This window comes from Ochotona princeps, chromosome 6 (genome assembly GCF_030435755.1).
Source record: "Ochotona princeps isolate mOchPri1 chromosome 6, mOchPri1.hap1, whole genome shotgun sequence".
NCBI lineage: Eukaryota > Metazoa > Chordata > Mammalia > Lagomorpha > Ochotonidae > Ochotona > Ochotona princeps.
In genome coordinates, this window is record NC_080837.1 from 61,724,643 (window position 1) to 61,739,488 (window position 14,846).

The 14,846-nt window shown below is 37.3% G+C and overlaps 1 pseudogene; it reads left to right on the top strand.

Moving 5' to 3' along the window:
* The first annotated feature begins 2,628 nt into the window (after positions 1-2,628).
* Positions 2,629-14,226, top strand: LOC131480502 (serine-threonine kinase receptor-associated protein-like; annotated as a pseudogene).
* The last annotated feature ends 620 nt before the right edge of the window (positions 14,227-14,846 follow it).

The window sequence follows — 14,846 nt, forward strand, 5'->3', positions numbered from 1 at the left end:
GAGCTCTCCTTGACTGACTACAAATCTTTAACATTCAGGATATCTTTTCTCCTTCTTTCCTCCTTCCCTCCCTCTATCCCTTCCTGCCTTCCAGAACCTACCTACCTACCTACCTTTCCTTCTTTCTTTCTTTCTTTCTTTCTTTCTTTCTTTCCTCCTTCCCTCCTTCCTTCCTTCCTTCCTTCCTTCCTTCCTTCCTTCCTTCCTTCCTTTCTTTCTTTCTTTTTCTCTCATTTTCAGTCTATGATTCCTTAAACTCAAGGATTTCCCCTTCCACCCCCCCCATTTACCCTCAGACCTGCTGTTTTCCCTTTATTATTAAGATATTATAGTCCTTCCGAAATAGTCCAACATTCCTCTATTTGAATGTATGTGACATTGTAGTTACAGACAATGGTAGAGTCCAGCATTTTTTTATTGTCAAGTTGTGTACAACAGTTTCACTGGGAATCCATCTTCTTATTCAGGAGTAGAGATGCACACAGCGCTGTATCTTCCCTTCTCAGTACTCCTTACCTCTGCTTGCAAGACATTGCCAACACTGGGAAGGTTAAAGCCAGAGTTCTGAAATTCAATCTGTGAATCACACAGAGGTTACAGGAGCTCAGCTAGTTGACAATTATTGCTGCCTTTCATAATGTGCATTAGCAGGATTAGACATGGAGTAGCTGGGACACAAATTAGGCACTTTTTTCACATTTTACATTTTATTGTTATTATCATTTTAGGATACAGTTCCATAGGCTACTGGTATTTCCCTTATTCCAGCCCTCTCCCCCGCTTAGTTCCTCTATATCGTTACTAAAGTATAGTTCTTCATACACAGTCATATGTCCATCACTGCAGGCATGGACAATGGCAGAGAGTTCAGCATCCTATTGTCAAGATATGGTAAACAGTTTCATTGTAAGTCCATCTTTGTCTGGAAGTAGAAATGCATTGAAACAGAATGTCGCAATTTAGCAATTCTGAGATCCTCTACCAAACACCTGCCCCAACATTTTTTAGGTGAATCAAGACAGTCTAAATTTGAATAGTAATCACAATGACCAAAATGCATCGAGTGCTTACTGACTTGCTTTCCATGCTTTTTATGACTTGAGCACATGGTATTCAACGTAAAAATTAGATCAGAGTGTTACAGAATTACTACTATCATTGTTACTAGGTAGTAACTAACACTAATTAACTGCATAATTATAGGAGCGGTATGTTCTGATATTAAAGCTTCATTATGGTATTTGTTTTCTGAATAATGTTGACAAACTACTTTAAGCAAATAAATCTGAGTGCCTTCAAAGTTCATGGTAAATAGAATTAAAATAATGGCTTATGTGAGAATAAACATTTTTTGAAATGCATGTGCAGTTTTTGTGATTTATACCTACTATGTGTTTTTGGATGGCAATTTTTCCATTATGTAGATTTTCTGTGAATTCTTGTATCTACACATGCATCCCATGTGTTTCATGGAATTTCAAGACTTCTATGACACACACTTGCACATATTTTGTGTGTTGGATTTTAGTGTGGCAGTGAAAAAACTTGAAACCAATGACAAGAGAAATCAGTGCTTAATTGATCCTTAGAATTGATCCTTCAAATTCCAAAAAAGAATAAACAAACTAGAAACAAAACATAGAATAAATAAAACACACACGTACAATTACTTTTGGAATTTGTGGAAGGTTAAAATGCCCTTTGCTGAGGAAAAGTGTACTGTTAAAATTACAAAACAACATCTTAGAAAATACGAGTAAGTTTTTTTGTTTCCTAATTTTATTATTTCCCCAACTGTGTGTCCCTGCACGGATGCCTGAAACTCTCCTTGCTTTAGTTTCCTACTGTAAACATAATATTATTGAATTAATAAAATATAGTGAAAATTAAATGAGCCAACTAAGTATAGAATTGTTAAAGAATGCTGGCACCAACTATCACCATACCATAGGAGTTATCTATTCTTGTTATTTAAAAAATACTCACTGGTTTTTGATTTAGCATCTTTATTTACATGGTGATTCAGTTCATCCTAACATTAAACTATAAAAGACTTAGTGGCATAGGGAAGGATTTATTTAAGCTTGGTTCCTGAGCAGGTCACATTGTCTACCTTATGAAAAGTGCATTTTTTGTCAGTTAAGGAGAGCTCCTAAGCTGATGAAGAATAGTCCTCAAGAGTGCGTGCTCACTTGAAAAAGTAGCCATTGTGGCACACTCTCTATCTCTTATGGAAGATAGTGGTCATATTCCATTGGCTCAAAAATTAGAAACAGATGTTTTCAAGAGATGGGACTTACGTTCATAACTGAAGTCTTTCATCATCATGCTGAAATGCCGAAAGAATAGTGCTCACTGAAGTTGATTCATACACCCTTGTCATCTGACATGGAATGCAGAAAGAAGGATGTTCCTTTTTTTTTTAGAGAAGAAAAAAGGATCTAAGTGATATCATTATGATATGACAAAAAGCAATGACATTTTTCAGGTAGGTAAGATGTGTTCTTGGGAAGGAAAAAAATGTGGGCTCCACACTGAACATCCTCTGGGGAAGATGAAAGAATAAAATGCCTTCGAGTTTGAGAGGCACAGCTGGATAATGCAGAGATAGATCATTTACGTCGGAACATGGGGTGAGAGCTGGAAAGGTTTTGCACCTGTGCTTGACTAGTGGCTGAATTTAGAACAAGTTTTCTGCAGGGCAGAAATTTCTGTGGAAACATAAGTTTTTCAGTACCCAGCACAGAAAGAATAAAATAACTTGTAGATTCATGAGAATAGATTTTTTTTTTCCCAGTGTTTTGACCTGCACTGGAAATAAGTCATACAAAAGCAAAACGCAAACTCTTGCTTTCAGGAGAAGCGCAGAGTCAGAGAAATTAGAACCAAAACTAGTGTGCAAAAGGTCTAATAATACTCAAACATAGAAGAAGCCAGTATAGGGAAAACAATATTAAATAAAACAAAACGATGTATGTATGGGTGGCTGTACTAGGGTTTATGGCTCACATTTTTGGTTGCATGTTTTTAGTAGAGTTAGCAACTGACAGATTAGTTGACTCCATTGCAGTCTTGGCAAAAACAGTGGGGATGATAAGAGCGTAAGCTTCAAATCGCTGCATATGAAAGTAAAGCTTGGTAGGATTCAGGGGGTCCACTGGAGGCCACAGACATTACTATTTGCTCTTGTACTGTAATCAACCAAGATACTCCATTAACACCAAAGTGGGGCTATATTTCACATGTTATCAGGACATTAGCAAGGCTGGCAGGGGCTCAATAGTAACTTCAGTAGGAATTATGAGAAATTCATGTCAAATTGTCCTGAACAGTGAGTAGCAAGTCAATATTACTTTGAATCATTTCAATGGTATGTGTTTTTTTTTATTTAAGAACTTAGAAAGTTACAGTTGTCTCTACTGATTGTAAACAAATTTCTGTAATTTAGAAAAGTTTGGTGGAATTAAAGTTTTGCAGAAGACAAAGAAAAAGTCCGTAATAATGGACCTTCTGCAATGCTCTGTCTGTAATAAGAGAAACTGATTTAGTTGTTCTAATTGCGATGAACCAAAAGTTGTTTTTCAGGATGGATCCCATTGTTCATTATAGGATGGGATTAACATTTTCTCAACACACAGTGAATTATGAAATATGCCAGGAAAGTACTGAGTATAGTATTCTGAAATATTCATAGCATATTTGATCTTGATCATTTTGAGCCTGTATGCATTTAAAAGGTGGAATATAATTGTAAAAGTAGATATAACCCACCTGGGCTTATAGAGTAAAACCAAACTAGAACTTCTCACAATTTTGTGGAGTGATTGTGTTCTCCGAGGTATTTTTCTACAGCATAATAGGAAACCTTTCATTACATTCAGTAGCTCTTAGTTTGGTTTCATGGACCACTGGATAAAGAAGTACATAATAAATCCTGTAAAATTTGAATTTCTATGGATAAAGGATCACAGAAACAGCAGCCTAGGAGTAATTCCTCTCATCAACAGAAGTGCAAGATCAATGGACTGATTCTGCATGCACAAATGGTCTAAGTTAGAGTTTTAAAGGGTAGACAGATTCAGGCAAAATATATATCTTAGCATGCCTAGACATATGCATAGAACTTTTTGATGATTATGCATCCAAAAATTTAACCCCTACAAAGCCAACTTCTTGAGACTACTCTTCAAAGTAGATCCTTTCGTTTCTGCAAATAGCAACCTTGCACAATTTGCTTTAGTCAGAACTGTGGATTTCATTTGCCGAAATTTTTGTTTTGTATCTCAGTTCATTCGCAAATCTTATCAGACTTCTTGTAGAAATTATTCAAAATTTTATCACATTCTATCTCCCGTACAAACACCCCCCGCCCCCGCATACGACACAGCCATTCTCATGCCTGAGTTATGCTGACGCATTTCTATGTTGTGTCCCTTGTACCAGCCTGCACACAAAACTATTCATTTAGGTATTTTGCTAATACCGCTACTCCTTCACTGGTCATATGCTAGTAGTCTAATTTTCTAGTTCCTTAAACTCAAGTCTAGCCACATGCCTTGTCTTGTCAATAAAACGTACTAGATGTATATGTAGATTTTCTGAACAGTAGTTTTAAGAAGCAGTGTGACTTATAGAGCTGCCATAACTTATTGACTAAGGTTTCTAGTATGATTAGTGTTCCCCAGGTACATTTGTAGGAGTAGAGGGAAATAAAGTTTCTCTTACTAAACCGTGGGAATTTCCAGGCTAGCAAACAATTTAACTTAGCCAAGCTTATTTTAATTTGTAAAAGGTCTTTTATGGAAGTGTGTTCCCATTTCCATGGCTTTGGCCCACACAGCTATTCCAACTTTGGGGAACTGAAATAATGAAAGGCAGTATATATGAAACAATGCCCATTAAAATAATCTTCCTGTATTATTATACAATGTGTTTTTGCCCCATGGATTCCCTAACATTTCTCAAAGAACTTCAGTGATCCTCAGATGACATTGAGAGCCACTAATGTGGTGTCTGTGGAACATCACTGTCCAATAATGCAAACATTTCCAATAAGATAGTCACATGTTTACTGAGATGTAACTTGATTAACATTCAATGAAAGTTTATAATTTACTTCACTTTTTCCTCTCACCAGCCAATGATCAAGTGGTCATTAGACACACATAGTTGTCGGCTCCTGTATTATGTAGCTCAAGAGTTCGAACATTTTTAGTATCATAGAAAATTAGATTGAAAGTCACCATTTTATTAGCTTATTTTCCCTTTTCTTTATAAATTGTGCTATATTATTATTAGGATGGTGTTATACACCTTAATTACTACCATTTGGCCAGCTCAGGTTGCTGAGAGACAGCAACAATTTACTTCTCACAGTTTTGGAGGCTGGGATGTCTAAGAACACGGTGCTGGGGGATTCAGTGACTTGTGATGGCCTGGCCTCCCGTTCACAAGTGTTGTGTTCATAATGGCACTCCATGAGGTGAAGGGACAAGGGAGCTCACTGGTTCCTTTTATGAGGATTCCCATTCATGAGATTTCATCTCGAAGACTTCATCATCTCCTGAAAACCCCATCCTCAAATAGCATCATGCTGGGAAGGTAGCTCCAGATTAAGAATTTGGGAGAAAGAGACATTCTCTCTACAATTATTGTCATCACATTAGGAAAACAACATCAAGCAAATTGGCAAATCTCCTTGTTCCCTATGCGGGGAACAGATCAGAGACTCGTTCTCTGAATAAGTAATCAGCAGCAAGCACACATTGCATTAGAAAACAAAAATCCGAACAAAACTGCCCAAGGGACATGGGGTTGCTACTTCACCACCCTCGGAAAGAGGTAAATAAAATGATGCTTAAATCTAGCAGTGGTCAAGTTTGCTAAATTTCTTGGCAGTTATAATATAATTTAAACACATAATATAGATTGCTTACTTTTTCAAAACTTTCATTTTATTTTATGACACAGTTTCATAGGTTCTGGGATTCCCCTAACCCCTCCCCGTGCCCTCCCCACATTGGTGGATTCCTCCACCTTGTTGCAGTATTACAGTTCAAATCCAGTCATGATTCCTTCCTTGCAAGCATGTATCATGCATAGAATCCAGACTCTTATTGTCCAAATAAATTCAACAGTTACCTTGGGAGACCATCTCTGGTCTGAAAGCAGAGCTGGCACAATATCATCCCCTCCAATGAAATAGATTACTTACTTCAACATCTAGAATTACATAACTGATTATCTGTAAGATCATCAATTTTGTTATCAAGGAAGAAAATAGCACATATTGCTTGGGTGAGGCTTAAAGCATGGTAATTCTTCCGCATGTATTTTGTAACATGTTCCCCTTCTTTGGCTATTTTCCTTTTGATGCTTTGATAATTTAGTTTGTACAAATCTAATTCTTTTTTTCTTTAATAAAATTTCTTAGGAATAATCAGAAATATTTTCCTTGATTTTCCTTGTAATTCTTTCATTCTGCTTTAATGGCAGAAGATCTTGTGATTATGGAAGTTGCTGCTTTTTCAGTGCCTGTGTTGGATAATAAACTCCTCCAGGGAAGGAACCTAGCAGAACTTCACATGCAATGCACTTTCACCATTCTGCTTGACATGCGTCTATGCCCCTGAACAGCAGCAGTTTAAGACTACCCTCATTGTTTCTGACTTGTTACGTCATGATTCACGTTAGCTCTTTTTTTTAATTGGACCTCCCCCTACCTGTCAGCATACACAGTTCAGGGCTTCTGCTCGCCTCTTTTAAAATTGAAATCCTGGGTACCTTCTATAGGGTTTCAAGCCTTAATGCTGTCAATGCAAATACAGACAAGCCATTTAATTATCTGAGTCAAATACTCATCTGCACATGAATCTAACCCAGTTACAGCAATTGTATTATCTCTGAACCTTTCACATTGGTATGTTTATCATAATACATAATCTTGTGGTGTGATAATTTTATAAGTTTACTATATTTGTATTTTTAAAACAAATGCTTGGTAGTTGCTTATGATTAATTAGAGACTGAATATTTTCATTTTGTCATTTATATGGTATTACTGAATTTTTGAAAAGACATTTTAATGCATGATCACAATGTGTTTGTTGTCAGAGTCTAATTATTGATAGTAGAAGTAACGGAAAAAACAGGAAAATACGTATCAGCATGTTAGAGATGAGGTAGAGGAACCAAGGCAGTGGTGAAGCATGGTAACCCTTCGATGCCGCACTGGCATACCACACGGGCCTCTGTTTGTGTCCTGGCTGCTGCACTCCCCATCCAGCTCTGCTCATGGCCTTTGAAAACATAGAGGATGGCCCAAGTGTTCGGGCTGCTACAGCCTCGTGGGAAATCTGGAATAAGCTCTTGGTTCCTCGCTCTGGATGAGCCCATCCCTGGCCGTAGCAGCCATTTAGGGAGTGAACCAGTAGACAGAAGATCTTTGCCTCTGCCTCTCTGTTTAAAACTGGCTTTCAAATAGAATGAACATCTTTAAAAATGAGATAGGGTGTTAAATCACATCATCTTTAAAAAATCATCTTTGGCCAAAGAGAAAGATAAATGTGCCCATGGACAGTGCTTTCCAGACAGATCCATGTGGGCAGACAGGGCTGGGAAAATGCCACCATTTAAAGAATTTGCAGCTCAATCCCTTCATCTGCTGTTGTTACCAGAGGGTCTTCCCAGAGCCCAGGATTAGCCATTTCCTGATGTATGCCTTTTGATTTGAAAATGCCCTGGTATAACCCTTTCAATATGTTCCCCTTGCTGTCAAATATGCTTTAAAAGATTTTTATCAGACTTACCTCTCAGAGAGGAAATGTTTGAAGTGCACTGTCTGGCTTAGGTAACGCTTTGGCAGCAACTATTTTATTTCAAAGAAAAATCTATCAATTAACAAGTGAACATGACAGAGAGAGTGACAGTGTACTCTGCGCTCAAAGAAGATAGCTAAAGAAAAGGAAATGCTGGATGTCTAAAGAGGAAAAATCACCCCTGGGGAAGAAAAAGAGCCCCCTGAGAATGCAACAGGCCCGCAACAGATATCTGTCAGATCCTTTCAGACTTTGATGAAAGACACTTTTAGGAAGACTCTGAGGCAAAACTGTTCTTCACCTTGAATTCTAAATCAACTTAAGGAGATTAAAATAAAAGGGGAAAAGTGATGCACAATTTGGAAATAAGAGGCATGAATTGTATTTTCCTAATCTAAAACGATCTGAAAGTCAAAAAGTTGACCTTGGGGCATAGCAAGTTAAGCCTCTGTATGCAAGGATGGCATCCCACATGGACACCATTTTGAATCCTACTGCTCCGTGGCTCACTGAGATCCCTGCTAATGGCCAAGGAAATCAGTAGAGGGTGACTCAAGTGCCTGTACTCCTGCCACCGTGTGGGAGACAGAACAGCTCCTGGCAGCTGGCTTTTGAGCAGCCAGGAGCTCTGGCTGTTGTGACCATTTCAGGAAAGAACCCGATTTCTCTCTCCATCTTTCCTTCTCTTGCTCTAACTCTGAACTTAAATTAATAAGTAAATTTTTTTTAAATAAACAAGCAAAAATAAAATGAAAAAGAGAGTACGGGAGAAAGACCATTAGAAGAGACCATATGGAAGAGAGACCATTGTTGGGTCCATAGGAAGTCAAAATCTGAGACCAATTACCTAGGAATCACATACTGTTCATCTGCATCCAACAAGAAGCTGGAGCAGAAGTGAAGAGATGATCTCCTTCTAGGCTCTCCAACATGAGTTGTAGAACTCTCAAGGGATGTTTCAACTAGCATAGCAAATGCCCACACCTGAACAAAAATGTTTGCAGATACATAATTATCTCAAGACACAAGTTATCAGGATAATGTTGACAGGCAGTCAGTGAAACAGCCACAAGTCACATTTGCATTTCGTGTTCGAGTGCCAGACTAAGCTCAGTCCTGCTTCCTGTCCAGGTTCCTAATATGGCACTGGGAAAGCGTAAGACTATGCCCAAGGACTTGGCTCCCCTCCTCCACATGTGAGAACAGCGTGGAATCCCTGGTCTTTTTCCTGGCCATTTGGGGAATGATCCAGGTGATGAAAGCTCTCTCTCCAGTTCTCTTCTGTCTGTATCTATAACTCTAGCTTTCAAATAAAATAAGTACATGTTTTCTTTTGAAAGATACAGCTCATCTAACTGCAAAATGGAGTTGAAAAGCAAAACTTAGATGTTTCTATTCTGCATCTGTGTGTACACTATTGAACTTCAGCATGTCTTAACAAGAGTGCATTACATTAGTGTATTTCTTAGATTTCCCCCAATACTTTAATGAAGTAATTTGACAAACATTAAATATGTGCTTACATGAACAGAAATATTTATGTACTATTGACAACGAAGTGGTAAATGATGACACATAAATTATCTGTACCGAGTGTCTACTTGAATGTATTAGGTTATACATAGGTAATGTATATACATTTAAATGGGAAAAGTCATAATTTCTAAAGTAGTATATAGCTGCAATTACAAGTTTCATAAATATTCAACTCATCTGGTGCTGTAGCCATGGTAGAGCATGCTGGGCCTCCACTGTGCTGTCAGCATTCCATACAGGTGCTGACTTATATCCCAGCAACTACCTCTATTTTCCATCCATCACCCTGCTTATGGCCTGGGAAAGCACAAAAGATGGCCCATGTTCTCGGGCCCTTGAGCCCACATGGGAGACCCAGAAGAAGCTCCTGGGTTCATTCCACATTGGAGTACTGGTTTGAGTCCCAGATACTCTATTTCCAGTCCAGGTTTTGAATCATGTACCTGGGAAGGCATCAGATGGTGATTTAAGTACTTGGGCCCCTACTCTCCATGTGGGAGACCCAGATGGAGTTCCAGACCCCTGGCTTTTGGCCTGGAGCAGACCCTGTTATTGTGACAGTGAACCCATAGGCAACTATGTTTCTCTCTCTCTCTCTTTCTGCCTCACCTCTTAAATAATAAACAAACCTCTAATTATAGGGCATAATTTTTTATACATAAACAGATGATAGAGTCACATTAACCTGTTTTCATCTGAAAAGCAACACAGACTTACTTCAAATGCAAACGCTCTGCTCATATCAGATTCTTTATATTATTTTGCTACATACTCACATCTGTTGCTTCTAACCAGGCAGAAATGTTATGCTACAATTATTTAATTTTATTGTTTTGATCAGCAATGGCAAGTGTTTCAAACTTTTTTATAGCTGCCCCAAATGCCACATTCAGCTGTGGTTTCTTTTCTAGCTACTGTCGGTTAACCTAAGTTCATTGTAAAGCAAGCATTGCTTCTTACATATTTAACAATCTTAGACTCAGTGAAATTATTTTTCTCCATTATTTGCTTTAAGCGTAATTAATATTAAAATAATTCATTCTTGATTACCATAAAATTGAAAGTGCCAGTAAAGAACAATGTTTTAATCACATGCAATATAAAATTTTAAAGTAATAAAACTATATTTTATTTGGAGAGAATATATAGGAGTATTTTAGTTGCAAATGGACATGTTGCTTTTTAAAGAAATGATTTCTAGGGGCCCGGCGTGGCAGCCTAGCTGCTAAAGTCCTTGCCTTGCACATGCTGGGATCCCATATTGGTGCCAGTTCAATTCTAATCCAGGCAGCCCCTCCTCCCATCCAGCTCCCTGCTTGTGGCCTGGGAAAGCAGTCAAGAGGATGGCCCAGGACCTTGGGATCTCCTGCCTGGGAGACCCGAAAGAAGCTCCAGGCTCCTGGCTTCGGATCAGCTCAGCTCTGGCCATTGCGGCCACTCCGGAGTGAATCAGCAGACAGAGGATCTTTCTCTCTGTCTCTCCAAGTCTCTGTATATCTGACTTTGCAATAAATCTTAAAAAAAAAGAAATGATTTCTGTATTTCAAACATGAAGTTATAATTGAGATGACAAACACTACTTTACTTCATATAAATAAATTGCAACTTTTTGCCTTCAGGAGCCTGGCCACTTCTAATTTATACTAATCTGTGATTTTATTACGATCTGCATAGAAGCCAAAACAGAAATTCATACTTAATTTATAAATCTATTAGTTGTTTCATATCACATATTTGTCCCTGTCTCATATATGAAATATTTAGTAGATTACTATAATTAAATATTATTGTATATGTATATGGCTTTTTGTTTCATTCACTGAAGTTGTATGTTTTAAAAGACTAGAAATTCTGAAGTTTTTTCTTGCCATCTTGAGTTAAACTGTTTGGAAATGATAAAAAATCATTGGTTTATATTATTCTGAACTAATTTAACATTTCTTCTTCAGAATATATTTTAATAAGTTTCATTTATTTAATTAGTATAAGCACAGGCAACTATTCCAGCAATAATTAAAATGATATATAAAATACTTCTAAAGATTTAGCATATGAAACAAAGGCAACTGTACATTTTACTAATTTACAATTACAAATGTTAAATTGAACAGAAAATTAGGTCATTTACCTGTACATTTTACAAAGAAGCAAACTCAAAGATGCTTTTTGGTTTAAGGCAAAATTCATTTTAAATTTCCAGATGTTTGTTGAATTCCTAAACTTTTGTTTATAGGTATGTATATGGCTCTAATCCCTGATGTTGAATGACAATACCATAATTTAGATCAATGAAGTGGGAGAGTTAGGCCTTATTGTTCTCTAAAAGTTCCACTTACGTGTGTTGTGTTAGAGTCCAAAGAAACAAACCTTGCAGTTTAGATTGCCATATGTTTGGAAGTCTAGCACAGGTGAGCACAGCGAGACCAGCTGCTATAACTCTAAATAATGAGTCCATGCAAGTCACTGGAAATATCAGGTTAGTGTGTATATACACCATTTTCCAAGTTTTAAATAGGGAAATATTTTCAAAAACAATGTAGAAAATGTCCGTTCTTAACATTTGTTATTAGTTTGATATGGGTTTAGAATAGAATTTGGCCTCTGAGTTGATCAAGTGGTTGATTTGACTTCAAGTTATTTGTATTTCTTACTTACTTGAATGAGTGATTGGAAGAGAAAGGCATACATGCACACAAACACACAATGGGGACAGTGAGAGAGAGATCAATTTGCTTTTCTGCCATTATTCTCTAAAAGTCCACCATTGGCAGGGATGGCCAGGAGCTGGGTTATTCATTGTGGTTTATCACATGATTGGCAGGAACCCAAATATTTGGGCTTGCTCTACTGCCTTCCCAGTCACATTAGCAAGTTGTTAGAATCAGAAATGCGGTGATCAGAAGCAGCATGGCAACTGAAACTCTGACAGGGAAAGCTGCTTGCCGCTTAGCCAACCTTGCATTAATATCAGCCTCACACTTGCATTTAACAAGTAGGTATTCCACAGCACGTATGTATGATGTATGTGTGAATGTATGTATGTATATCAATATATGATTTTAAAATAATTGTACTAAAAATAAAAATAAAATTGTGCTGCTGACACTGAAGACATCGATGTATCAACAAAGGCAGAAGAAAACTTTCCCAATATATATGGAATTGTTGCTGTACCTTAAAGTTATCATCTCCAAAAGTTACATCACAAAGATAGGTTTATACTTTGCTTGGGTAACTGGATAGTTATTTGGAAAAAGTAATAATAATAATAAAGTTAGATTTATGGTTTCCTTTACATTAAGAATATACTATAAATGTATTAGGCATCTAAAGGTTTTTGTTTGCTTTTAAACAAGGCATCCGCATGAATACTGAAAGACTAAAATTAAACTCAGATTAGATGGAGGAAGAAAAATAACAAAGATGGAAATAAATAAAGGAGTAAGCTGCTGAATATCAAAGCTCTTGATTTAAAAAAAGATCCAATTTATAAAACTCCAGCTAGAATAATTTAAAAAAAATGTAAAATTCACCATTAACAAGAATGAAAGGAGGAACTTCAACATGAGCTATTAGTAAAATAAATGTTTAAGACAAACCTTTGAATGTGACAATACCAATAAATCACTATCTAAACAGGAAAATTAAGGAAGTTACATAACAACATAGATTTACAAAAAAATAAAAATAGAAGAATACGTTTTTGACAGTAAAATCTCTCAGACGATTGAAAATAAAGGTTATCTATGAAAACTCATACACACTGAAACACAATGATAAAAAAGTCAATGAATTGTCTGTCCATTTCAATGGATCAGGTGATTGAGATACTAGTCACTTCAAGGAAACAGTAACAATTAAATAAAGTGCTTGCATTTTAAAAAGAAATAAAATGGGTGTGGACCTTGGAATCTTGACTGGGTGGTTTCTAGAATTCTCCCCTCACCCTCTTCCTCCCTTCCTTTCCCTTCCTTGGCAGTCAATGCTTGCCAATCAGACTATCTCACCTAACCACTCGCTGATCTTGGTGCCTCGGGACTGTCTTTCTTTTTTCAGGCACAGCCTCACTGTCCGAGAAGGGGCCTGTGGAGCCAGAGGTTCGGTAGCTGAGGCAAGAGAAGACAAGGATGGTTCTCGTCTCAACAGTTGCATGGCTGTTTGCAGCGCTGCCATGACAGTGAGTCAAGGTAGCTCATCTGCTCAGGCCACACGTGGCCCAGGATCGGCTTGGCTGACAGTGGCATCACAACTTATGCATGTTTTTTAACTGGTGTTTGCTGAGCTGGCTGCTTATGCTCCACTAAGGAAATGCAGGAGTCTGGATCAGAGCATTTTTTGAGCTCAAGAATGCTCTTTGGGGTTCAACAATGAATAAAAGTACCAATAAGCAGCTACAACACCTGCAGATTTCTTAGACTAAGTGTGAGATGCTGTTTCAGCAAATGAGTAGAAGACCCTGGCTTATAATCACATTTTCAAGACTGTGGATTTCCCACAGGATAGTAAATACTTGTTAACTGGGGCATCGGATAAACTATTACTCAGATACAATTTGCGTAAACCTGAAGCAGAACCTAAAGAAATTGGTGATCACACTTCCGGTTTTAAAAACACTTTCTGACACAATTATACTAAGAAGATTCTTTGGGATCATGCTACTATGAAAGAAGTGACATTACTAAATTTTAATATGTATCTTACTAATAAAAAATATAATCCCGAGGGAGAGATCTCAGTTATATCTTTTGGATAATCTGTTGCTTTGCATAGCGCAATAGATTTGGACGCAGTGAAATGTTCTGAAGCTCCTGTAGCTATCAATTCTGCATCTCTTCATTATGAAGAAGAACTTCTTGTTGCAGATGGTACAGATTTTAAATTTTCTTCTTTTTTTTTTAATTATTTATTATTTAACTTCAGTAATTACATTGTATTATGTGACACAGTTACATAGATACTTGGGTTCTCCCCACCCCTCCCCAAACCCTCCCACCATGGTGGATTCCTCCACCTTGTTGCATAACCACAGCTCAAGTTCAGTTGAGATTTCCCCATTGCAAGCGTATACCAAACATAGAGTCCAGTATCTTATTGTCCCGTCAAGTTCAACGGCTTCTTAGGTATACCCTCTCTGGTCTGAAGACAGAGCCAGCAGAGTATCATCCCAGTCAATTGAAAGCTCCAACATACCATCAGCAAAAATTTACATCATTATGGAATTAATTGACATAGTAATGAGTAACCAATATGTTAAAAGTAAATGCGAGTTCCCAGCCACCTTCTGTGACCACCTCACCTATACTTCAATTTTAGTTTATACACAACATATAACATTCAAAACATAACATGTTATACATAACATCATATCATCTTAAATCAAGGCAAACATGTGGTATTTAACCTTTTGGGATTGGCTCATTTCCCTTAGCATTATGGTTTCCAGTTTGGCCCATTTGGCCACAAAGAACTGCATTTTGGTTTTTTTAATAGCTG